General features: G+C 48.1%; 1 protein-coding gene across 1 annotated transcript in view; it reads left to right on the forward strand.

Moving 5' to 3' along the window:
* Nucleotides 1–3,259: 3,259 nt before the first annotated feature.
* gsc (goosecoid) overlaps nt 3,260–12,215 on the forward strand; it is a 35,267-nt gene continuing 26,311 nt past the window's right edge. The window contains exon 1 of the mRNA XM_072568048.1: nt 3,260–3,471. The gene's annotated coding sequence lies outside the window, so the exon portion shown is untranslated. The remainder of the gene's footprint in view (nt 3,472–12,215) is intronic.

The raw sequence follows: 12,215 nt of genomic DNA on the forward strand, positions 1-12,215 counted from the left end.
TCATCACATCCTTTCTTGAATAAAACTTTACACAGTACTCCAGGTGTGGCCTCACTTGCACCCTACACAGCTGCAGTATCACCTCTATTTTTAAACTCCATTTCTCTAACAATGAAGGACAATATTCCATTTGTCTTCTTAATTACCTGTTGCACTTGTGAACCAACTCTTTTTGTGATTCATACACAAGGACACCAAGGTCCCTTCACACAGCAGCATGCTGCAATTTTTCATCTTTAACTAGTAGTGCATTTTGCTGTTATTCCTACAAAATGGATGGCCTCATGCTATAGAGCCGACTAGGGATCCGGCTATTTGGGATCTAGTAAAGTGCAATGAGGCAGTTTTAATAAACAATCTCAGAGCAAAAGGTTCCTAGGGAGCAGTGAACGCAACATGATAGAAGTTAGCATTCAATTTGATAGTGAAAGATTTGGCTTGGAAACATTAAAGAGGGTAACTACAACAGATTGAGGGCAGAGTTGCCAGGGCAGACTGAGAAAAGGGGTTTTGCAGAAAAGATAGTTGAGAAATAATGAGCTAACAGCTCAAAGCAAAGATCTATCCCAGGGAGAAAGAAGGACTCTAGGATGGGGATAAACTGGCCATGCTTAATCAAGAAAGCTGAGAATGTGGTGCTGGAAAAGCACAGCAGGTCAGGCAGCATCCAAGGACCAGGCCAATCAATGTTTTGGGCATAAGCCCTTCATCAGGCTCTTCCTCACCACAGTCTTGACTCTGATCTCCAGTATCTGCAGTCCTCATTTTCTTCTCTTTAACCAAGGAAGTTAAAAGCAATGTCATATTGAAAGAAAAAAAACATACAATGCAGTAAAGATTAGTGGCAAACTAAAAGATTGGTAAAGTTTTAAAGGCCAAGAAGAGGACCAAAAAAATGAGAGAATGAACTATGAGGGGACAAACTAGCAAGCAGCATATAAACAGACAGTAAGAGCTTATTTATATAAAAGGGAAGAGAGGGACCAAAATGAGCATATCTCTTAGGGAACAATATTGGGGTAGGAAATATGGGAGCAGGAAATGGCAGAGGAGTTGAATAAATAATTTGCATCAGTCTTACTAGATTAGATTATTTACAGTGTGGAAACAGGCCCTTCGGCCCAACAAGTCCACACCGACCCTCCGAAGAGCAACCCACCCAGACCCATTCCCCTACATTTACCCCTTTACCTAACATTATGGGGCAATTTAGTATGGCCAATTCACCTGACCTGCACATTTTTGGATTGTGGGGGGAAACCGGAGGAAACCCACGCAGACACGGGGAGAATGTGCAAACTCCACACAGACAGTTGCCTGAGGCAGGAATTGAACCTGGGTCCCTGGTGCTGTGAGGCAGCAGTGCTAACCACTGTGCCACCGTGGTAGAAAACGCAAATAATGTTCCACAAAAGCTAAAGAATGAAGTGACTAACGTGGTGGGGGAAGGAAATAAACAGGATATATATATATATATACATATGGAGAGATGACTAATCATGGTTTAACCAGAGGGTTACTACACCTCAGGTGAGGGGCAAGGTTGCAAAACAGAATCTTTTGGGGTAATCTCAGCTGGGATATGAGCGGTGTCCATGTACTGACGTAACTTTATGTTACAGGCCAAGCAATCCTGCTAACTAACCCCTCATTTAGTGCATTCAAATCTGACAACCGCTGGCTTTCATTCAGGAAGAGAATCAAGGTGTATGGAGACAAAGCAGAATCAGAAGTCACATGACACCAGGTTATAATCTAACAGGTTTATTTGAAATCACAAGCTTTCGGAGCAGGAGTCCCCTGAGTCGGGTGAAGTCTCAAATAAAGCAGAGAAATTGAATTGAAAGTTATGAGACCAACCATCTAACCCAACCAGTCTCTCTTCACACGCCATTCCTGCCAATCCCCAGGAAGCAGTCTGCAATCCTTCCATAGCTGGACCGTCCTTCCTCAAATAGGGAGATCCAAAATTGCTCCGGTTATAGGCAGGGGAAAGCGCTGGTCTAACTGATGTCCGAGTGCCGTGAATTAATAAAACCGAATGTAAAGTTTAGAGTTGATCAGGAAGGAGAGTCTGCTGAGGGGAGGTGGGTAGGAGAGATCACATGTCAAAGGAATTACAGTGCAACTGAAGTACAAAAGTCACGTTTATATTTGGGAAATTTGACGAAATATGGAACTATTTGTGATGATGGGTCGAGGCGCTTTGTGCTGTCAGACTGTGACAGAGCCGGTGCAGATTCCGAACAAATCCAGCTAACCCCTCAGACTCCCAACAGCCGTAACTTCTGCTGCCCTTAAAAAAAATGTGCAAAACATTTCCCTGCTGTGTGAAAAAGTCCTTTCGTTGCCATTTCAGTTCGGTAGCTGATCATTTTATTTAAACCAGCGAGTCCGGCAGAGGGAAGGCTATTTGGTTCAAGTCTGGCAGAGAATTTTAGCGAAGCAAATGTACACTGAAACAAACAAAACCCAGGAACTCAGCAGGTCCGGCTGCCTTTGTGGGGAGGAAAGAGAGTGCTGTTTCGAGGGTAGTGACCCTCCTTCAGAACTGACCACTCCACGTTGATGCTGAAAATAGCGTCGCTGGGAAAGCGCAGCAGGTCAGGCAGCATCCAAGGAGCAGGAGAATCGACGTTTCGGGCATGAGCCCTTCTCCAGGGGCTTCTTCAGCCACTTCACGTTGACCCCAAAAGTTGCAACAGCACCTTCAGAAATTGAGAACATCAAAACATTAAATCAATGATGAAAAATCCGTTCAGATAAAAAAAAACTAGTTATTTATTAAAGATTGTAATTTGAATGACAATAAAGTTCCTTCCATTACTGTGTGTACGTGCTGTGTTGTTGCTTATATCTGTCAGTGTTGGTCATGTTATTTTGTCTGTTTTACATTAGTTGCATCCTATGTTCTATCTGCGCGTTCAGATTTTTCGGGGTTTTATTTTTTGCATCTTATTCATAGTTTACATCTGCAACTCTGCGTGTCTGTGGCCGTATTTTACATCTCCCTGAATTGTGTGTCTCTCTGTGTGTCTGTGTTTTACACCGGTCCCTGCTGCTGTGTGGTGTCTCTGTGAGCGTGGCTGTTCGTCAACCCCGGGCGACACGCTCAGATTTCGTTCGCCGCTGAACTCTCTCCCCACCCTCAGGAATTACCAAGACACCTCACACCCTCCCCCTCCCCACCCACCCGCCATCCCCAACCACCCCTCCCCTCCCTCCAACACCCTCCCTCCAACTCCGTCTGAGTCAAATCGCCACCGGTTCCACAGAATCGGATCGAACTCGCCGCCAGCGTGTTCACGCCTCTAGCAGGAACAGACTGCTCTCAGTCCGCCGAGAGCGAGAGAGAGAGACAGAGACTGTGACTAGGGCCCACTCTTCCCTAAGAGTCTGCTCAGTTCCCTGTGAGGGAGTAAATGAGGACGAGCACTCCTCAATCCTGCATCACCAAGCTCAGCCTGTGAGGTAAGTGTCAAATTCTGCTGTCTCTTAGCGGTTGGTCAATTGTCTGTTTAATCCAGTGTCCAGTTTAAGATGAACTTTCTTCCTGCTCTCATCCTCTCTTGGTGCAGACTTTCAGTCAGCCAGCTCCAAATTATTCCCCCCGGTTAGAAAATTCTGCCCTTTTTTTGGAAAAACTCGGTGTTGTTCAATTTATTGTAAACAGGTTGAATAAACGAAACTGACCGAGGGGCGTTTGTTACAGAACTCCAATGTCAAATATTTTGTCTCAAACTTCCCAGTTTGTCAGAACCAGCTGTTTCGGTAGGACCCTTTCCCTGAGCATTCAGGGGCGATGTGGAAATTTATCGAGAGTTTCCCGTCTTCTCTGTCTCTCTCTCTCTCTCTCTCTCCTGCTCTCAATGTCAGCTCGCCTCTCTCTCACCTCCACTGACCTGCATAGCCCCCTAATTATAAGCAAGCCCCCTAATCATAATATAATCGAGGATATTGAAAATTAAACACAATCTCCATTACAAGTCTTCAGCTGCGAGATTTACGCAGAAGCCCAAACGCCCCGAGTTGCATTTTAAAAATTGTCGAATCGCGCCGCCCAATAAAGCTGAGGTCTGAAACTCTGACGATAATTTCGATCCCCCACAACTTTCTTTCCGATATTAACGAGTGTTCATTCAAACGAAATATCAGGCTCGCTCCTCCTGTTAAAATTCCTGGGGGGAAAAAATACATGGTTTTTGGAATACTCGATACTTACCAACTTATAAATTCAATTCCATTAAACAGATTACTGAAAAGATTCAGTACACGGTTGTGGTTCTAATGAAGGGTCACCGGATTCGAAACGTTAACTCGGTTTTTCCTCTCTCCACAGACGGTACCAGACCTGCTGAGCTTCTCCAGCAATTTCTGCTTTTGTTTCAGATTCCCAGCATCCGGTACTTCTGTTTGATTTTATTGAGTTTGAAGAGATCTGACCAATCTACATTCATAATATTCTTCATTCAGTTCCACACACTCACTGCCCTCCAGATCTGATCGTTTGTGACTTGCAACTTTTGTTTGTTTTGCGATTTCACTGAGAACAAAAACTAATTCGCATCTCATTTCTGGAAATGTGTTGCAGATTGTTTTAAAATTAGTTTACATTCCGCCCTGAGTCTCCTCAAACCGAGAGTTCCGCGTAGACTACAGCCCAGAATACGAGAACGAACAACCCCAGGAATGCGAATCCATTCACACGCACAGACACACAGACATACACATATACAGGCATACACACACACACACACACATACACACACATACACATACACACACATACACATGCACAGACACACATACACACATACACATGCACAGACACACACAGACATGCACACATACAGACATACACACAGATACATACACAGGCACACACAGAGACACACACACAGACAGATATACGCACACAGACATACAGAGGCACACACAGAGATACACACACGCAGACAGATACACATACATACACATGCACAGACACACACAGGCACACAGACACACACATACACACACAGGCACACAGGCACACACATACAGACACAGACACACATACAGACACAGACACACACAGACACAGACACACAGAGACACACATACACGCGCACGCACGCACATAGACACACGCAGGCAGACACACACAGAGACACACAAACACACGCAGACATTCACATAGACACAGAGACACACAGAGAGACACACACAGAAACACATACAGACACACACACAACAAACTCAAGTTAGTGACAAACACACGGCCGCACAACAGATACGTGAACTATATAATCAAACACACTTTGCAGAATCACATTTACAAACTCATGTTAGACACCAACAAGTCTACACACGAATCGTTCATTCCTGATGAAGGGCTTATGCCTGAAAGGTCGATTTTCCTGCTCCTCGGATGCTGCCTGACCTGCTGTGCTTTTCCAGCACCACTTTAATCTCGACACCAACTGTGGTAGTGTCCCTACCTCTGGCCAGCAGACCGGGGTTTGATTTGATTTACTGTCACATGTACCGAGGTACAATGAAGGGGTTTGTTCACTAGTGGTACAGGCAGATTATAGTAAGCAAGGAGATACAGATCATAGGGTAGAAAAAAAACTTGGACAAAGGATTTCGGGTTACACCGCCCAGGTCGTGCGCTAATCAAGATCAACATGAACATTTAAAGTCCCGCCTGTTTCCAAGGATGTGTAGTAACATCACTGAACGGATTGGTTTAAAAAATTCTATTGTATACAGTATAGACTCTGGACAGAGTAGGTGTCAGTAAGTGTTCCCGTTAGTAGAGGGTTGAGAAGCAGACAACATGGATTTAAGGTGACTGGCAACATTTGAAACGGTGACATGGAAAAGCTTTAGTTGGGGTTTGGACTGACCTGCCTGTGGGTGCGGTGGAGAGGGGTACATTGTCAGCCTTTGAAGGGGCAAATTGAATTAGCTCTTGAACAGACCAAAAATAAAGAAACAATTCCAGGATGTGGGAAAGGGCATGCTGGGTTGCGCTTATCGAGAGCTCTCATGGACATTAGGGACCACAATGGTCCGTTGCCTTGCTGTAACCAAATGCATACACAGCTACACATACCCATACAGACTCTCAGAAACTCCACAGAATCACAGCACAGGGGAGACTATTCAGCCGATTGTTTCTATACTAGCTACAGAAGAGCTGTCCAGCCCCATTCCACTCGCCAGCTCTTTGTCAGATGTTCACATGAATTTTACAGGACAGGGTGAGCGGGTGCCTTCTCTGACTTTCCAAAATGAGCACCGTCTCCATTCTCCTGTTTTCTCGCTAGATTTCAAGTAATCATCTCACTCCCTATTGAAAGGCTGATCGAATCTGCCTTCCCCACACTCTCACACAGTGCTTCCAGACTTTCACCACTCTCAGTGAGAATATCATCCCTTCTGTTCGTAAGCACGTTCATTCTGTGGTCTCATGACCTCCATCCTTTCATGAGGGGAATGGTTTCCTCCTTATTTACTGTCTGTGCGCCTCTCTTGATTTTGAATACTTCCGTCAGATCTCCCCACAGCCACCCCCAAGTCGGACAATTCCGGCTTCTCCAACTTATCTTCATAACTGAAATTCCTCACTCCTGGAATCAGCCTCACTGCAGTCTCCCCACAGCCTTCAAAGTGAAGCGATCAGAATGTTAATGTCACCTAACTTTACAATTACAATGTATCTTTGAGTTTTTACTGAAAGATTGGGCCACTTCAGTGATGTAAAAGAAATTTATCAAAACCGGAAAAACTAAGGATGCTGTAAATCAGAAACAAAGTCCGAAACTGCTGGAAAAGCTCAGCAGGTCTAGTATCATTTAGGAGAGAAATCAGTCTTTCTGGTCCGGTGACCCTTCCTCAGAAACTCTGGATCCGAAATGTTAACTCTTGATTTCTCTCCACAGATGCTGCCAGACCTGCTGAATTTTTCCACCAATGTAAACAAATATGTTTCAGGCTACAGGCAGATAAATCCAAGCCTCGCTATCCTCTTGAAAACAAAGTCTCTATTTCCCCTGTAAATCTTCCTCGAATTATTTCAAGTCTAAATTCCTGGTTGTTTGGTTTCTGTGCGAGCTGCAATTCATTCTCCCTATCTACGTTTTCCAGTCTCCTCTATTATGCACTTCAATTAAATCTTCCCTCAGCTTCGCCTATTTTAAAGAAAACCTGTTCAATCTGTCCCTATTTAATCGCCGGTTCTGGGGAATCTCCTGCGCACCATTCCCGCTCCAACGGGACTTTACATAAATTCTAGTGAAACCTCGCCACTGTTACAGCGCGGGTCTGCACCAAACTAGTGGTTATCCCTGTGACAGAAGCAGAAAGTGCTGGATAAACTCAGCAGGTCTGGCAGTACCCGTGAAGAGAGAAACAGAGTTAGTGTTTAGAATCTGGTGACATTTCCTCAGAACTGACCTGCCGAGTTTCTCCAGCAATTTCTGTTTCAGATTATCAGTTTTGGACTTTCATTTTTCCTGTTCTCCCTCATCAATCTGTTCAGATATTATTACACACTTCAGGAACAGATGGGATTTGAACCCAGACCTCCCGGTTCAGAGGTAGGGACACTACCGCTGTCATCCTGCGTTTTTAGCACCCTTCTCCCGGTATGCTCTGGGGTGTGACACACACACACACACACACAAAGAGACAGAAAGAGAGAGATCTTTAATCTGACCTGCCTCACTCTTGTGTTACTAATGAGGTGCAATGGGAGGTTTGGGATCGGGGTGTACAATATACCTGAACGTTTAAAAATTCTCCGGGACCCTTTGTTGGATCATTGTTAGGAGTTGGATATGAATACATCCAGTGCTACCACGGTCAGGGTCTGCCGTGGATAGAGCGACCACTGTCTCAGTATTTCTGACAGCTCCTAGAGAATGAAAAGGTCCGGAGGCAATCACACACAGACCAGGCTTTGCACTGCACACGATCCAACTGGGACACACAGGGCTCCCCTGAATAGAGATAAACACAGTTACTCTGTCCACAGATACCCAAGCACAGGCGGTCCACATTACTCCAACTACCCCATTCCGCCAGCCATTCCGACGCAAAAGCAGAAATTGCTGGAGAAACTGAAGAGAGGGTTAATGCTTTTGAGTCCGGTGTGTTATCTTCGGCCCGTTAACTCTGTTTCTCTCTCCACAGTTACTGCCAGACCGGCTGAGTTTCTCCAGCACCGGGACGCTCAGGGGCTTCCCTCTCAGTGATAGATCCCGCTGCTCGGATCCGGGCCCGAAGCGGGGGGCAGTCTGTCTGTCTGAGTCCACCGCACCCCCACAGTGGGAACAGGCTTTACTGAAAAACACACACACAGAATCACTCGGGAATTGGGAATGCGGGAGATGGTGTCGGACACAGATTCCCAACTAACTCTCACAATTCCCAATATCTGCTCCCTCACCCCAGGTCACTGGTTACAATCTGGTTAGGATATGTTAACGCTTGATGTTGTTTAGTTTCACGTTAGGTGACAGTGAATGGGAGTGTGTACATTAGATCGGCTTGGGTTTATGTATGTGTATGTTTGAGTGTATATTTGCGTGCGCGTATCTACATGTGCGTATTCGTACTTGTCCGTGTGCGTGTGTCCCTGTGTGTGTGTTTGAATGTGTATTTGCGTGCATTTGTGGATGTGTACTTATGTGTGCATGCATTTGTATTTGAGTGTTTGTGTGTCTCAGTATTTGTTAGGAGAAAGTGAGGACTGCAGATGCTGGAGATCAGAGCTGATAAATGTGATGCTGGAAAAACACAGCGGGCGAGGCAGCATCCGAGGAGCAGGAGAATCGACGTTTCGGGCATAAGCCCTTGTTCGATTCTCCTGCTCCTCGGATGCTGCCTGGCCTGCTGTGTTTTTCCAGCATCACATTTTTCAACTCTGTCTCAGTATTTGTGTGTGTTTGTGTGTGCGTGTGTGTTTTTGCGTGTGCTTATATTTGTGTGCGTGTATGTATTTATGTGTGTGTATGTATTTGTGTGTGTATATATTTGTGTTTGTGTGTGTATTTGAGTGTATGGGTGTGAGTGATTGTGCATGTTTGCGTGTGTATGTGTGTGTGTGTGTATGTATGTGTGTGTATGTATTTGTGTGTGTGTATATATATTTGTGTATGCGTGTGTATTTGAGTGTATGGGTGTGAGTGATTGTGCATGTTTGCGTGTGTATGTATTTGTGTGTGTGTATTTGCGTGTGTTTGTGTCAGAGTTTGCAACTGTCCATTTGGCTCAGATGCCGGCTGAGACGCGGTTGCACTGTTCAGTCCGGGCCTTTAACTCTGAGGCACTCTGTGGGGTCCCTCTCCCGGGGTCCCTCTCCCTCTCGGGCTGGGACTGGGCTGCTAGAATAATGAGCTGGAGTTTTATAATTTCAGCGCAAAAGGAGGTTTGAGTCCCAGAACCTGACTTCATACAGGACTGATGTTTTTCAAACCATGTCATTGTGAATGTGTCAGTAAGTGAATGAGATGTGTCTGTGTGTAACCAGCACAGTGAAAGTGTCGGTCTGTGTCTCTGAGGGTGTATTGCTGTCTGTGTGGGGCGTGCTGCCTCCTTTTTAAAGAATCCGAAGTAAAATAAACTTGTATTTCTATCCGGTTTGTTCTACTCTCTTGACGCCGCAAAACCTTTTAGGTTTTTTTTAGTTGTAATATCAGAAATGCGGCAGACCATTTACACACAGCAAGATCCCACAAATCAGCAACGTGTTGCTGACCTGATCATCCTCATAGCGATATGAACTGAGGGATGCACAGAGATAGCAGGACAATAGTGATTCGAGATCTGTCAGTGCAGCTGAGAGGTTAGTCAGACTTTAGCTTAATAGTTCATTCAAAACATAACACTCCCGACAATGCACTCCCTGATGACTGACCCACGGACAGTGCAGCACTCCCTCAGCACTGACCCACGGACAGTGCAGCACTCCCTCAGCACTGACCCTCCGACAGTGCAGCACTCCCTCAGCACTGACCCTCTGACAGTGCAGCACTCCCTCAGCACTGACCCACGGACAGTGCAGCACTCCCTCAGCACTGACCCTCCGACAGTGCAGCACTCCCTCAGCACTGACCCTCTGACACTGCAGCACTCCCTCAGCACTGACCCTCCGACAGTGCAGCACTCCCTCAGCACTGACCCACGGACAGTGCAGCACTCCCTCAGCACTGACCCTCCGACAGTGCAGCACTCCCTCAGCACTGACCCACGGACAGTGCAGCACTCCCTCAGCACTGACCCTCCGACAGTGCAGCACTCCCTCAGCACTGACCCACGGACAGTGCAGCACTCCCTCAGCACTGACCCTCCGACAGTGCAGCACTCCCTCAGCACTGACTCTCTGACAGTGAGACACTCCCTCAGCACTGACTCTGACAGTGAGACACTCCCTCAGCACTGACCCTCTGACAGTGCTGCACTCCCTCAGCACTGACCCTCTGACAGTGCTGCACTCCCTCAGCACTGACACTCTGACAGTGCTGCACTCCCTCAGCACTGACCCTCTGACAGTGCAGCACTCCCTCAGCACTGACCCTCCGACAGTGCGGCACTCCCTCAGCACTGACTCTCTGACAGTGAGACACTCCCTCAGCACTGACCCTCCGACAGTGCAGCACTCCCTCAGCACTGACCCTCTGACAGTGCTGCACTCCCTCAGCACTGACCCTCTGACAGTGCTGCACTCCCTCAGCACTGACACTCTGACAGTGCTGCACTCCCTCAGTACTGACTCTCTGACAGTGCTGCACTCCCTCAGCACTGACACTCTGACAGTGAGACACTCCCTCAGCACTGACCCTCTGACAGTGCAGCACTCCCTCAGCACTGACCCTCTGACAGTGCTGCACTCCCTCAGCACTGACCCTCTGACAGTGCTGCACTCCCTCAGCACTGACCCTCTGACAGTGCTGCACTCCCTCAGCACTGACCCTCTGACAGTGCTGCACTCCCTCAGCACTGACACTCTGACAGTGCTGCACTCCCTCAGTACTGACTCTCTGACAGTGCTGCACTCCCTCAGCACTGACCCTCTGACAGTGCAGCACTCCCTCAGCACTGACCCTCCGACAGTGCTGCACTCCCTCAGCACTGACCCTCTGACAGTGCTGCACTCCCTCAGCACTGACCCTCTGACAGTGCTGCACTCCCTCAGCACTGACACTCTGACAGTGCTGCACTCCCTCAGCACTGACCCTCTGACAGTGCAGCACTCCCTCAGCACTGACCCTCTGACAGTGCTGCACTCCCTCAGCACTGACCCTCCGACAGTGCTGCACTCCCTCAGCACTGACCCTCTGACAGTGCAAAACTCCCTCAGCACTGACTCTCTGACAGTGAGACACTCCCTCAGCACTGACCCTCTGACAGTGCGGCACTCCCTCAGCACTGACTCTCTGACAGTGCAGCACTCCCTCAGCACTGACCCTCTGACAGTGCAGCACTCCCCCAGCACTGACCCACGGACAGTGCTGCACTCCCTCAGCACTGACCCATGGACAGTGCAGCACTCGCTCAGCACTGACCCACGGACAGTGCTGCACTCCCTCAGCACTGACCCATGGACAGTGCAGCACTCCCTCAGCACTGACCCATGGACAGTGCAGCACTCCCTCAGCACTGACCCATGGACAGTGCAGCACTCCCTCAGCACTGACCCTCCGACAGTGCAGCACTCCCTCAGTACTGACTCTCTGACAGTGCTGCACTCCCTCAGCACTGACCCTCTGACAGTGCAGCACTCCCCCAGCACTGACCCACGGACAGTGCAGCACTCCCTCAGCACTGACCCACGGACAGTGCAGCACTCCCTCAGCACTGACCCTCTGACAGTGCAGCACTCCCTCCGTACTGACTCTCTGACAGTGCAGCACTCCCTCAGCACTGACACTCTGACAGTGCTGCACTCCCTCAGTACTGACTCTCTGACAGTGCAGCACTCGCTCAGCACTGACTCTCCGACAGGCGCAGCAATCCCTCAGCACTGACCCTCCAACAGCGCAGCAATCCCTCAGCACTGACCCTCCAACAGCGCAGCAATCCCTCAGCACTGACCCTCCAACAGCGCAGCAATCCCTCAGCACTGACCCTCTGACAGTGCAGTGCTCCCTCAGTACTGACCCTGCAACAGTGCGGCACTCCCTCAGTACTGACCCTCTGACAGTGCAGCACTCCCTCAGTACTGA

This window comes from Chiloscyllium punctatum, chromosome 4 (assembly GCF_047496795.1).
Source record: "Chiloscyllium punctatum isolate Juve2018m chromosome 4, sChiPun1.3, whole genome shotgun sequence".
NCBI lineage: Eukaryota > Metazoa > Chordata > Chondrichthyes > Orectolobiformes > Hemiscylliidae > Chiloscyllium > Chiloscyllium punctatum.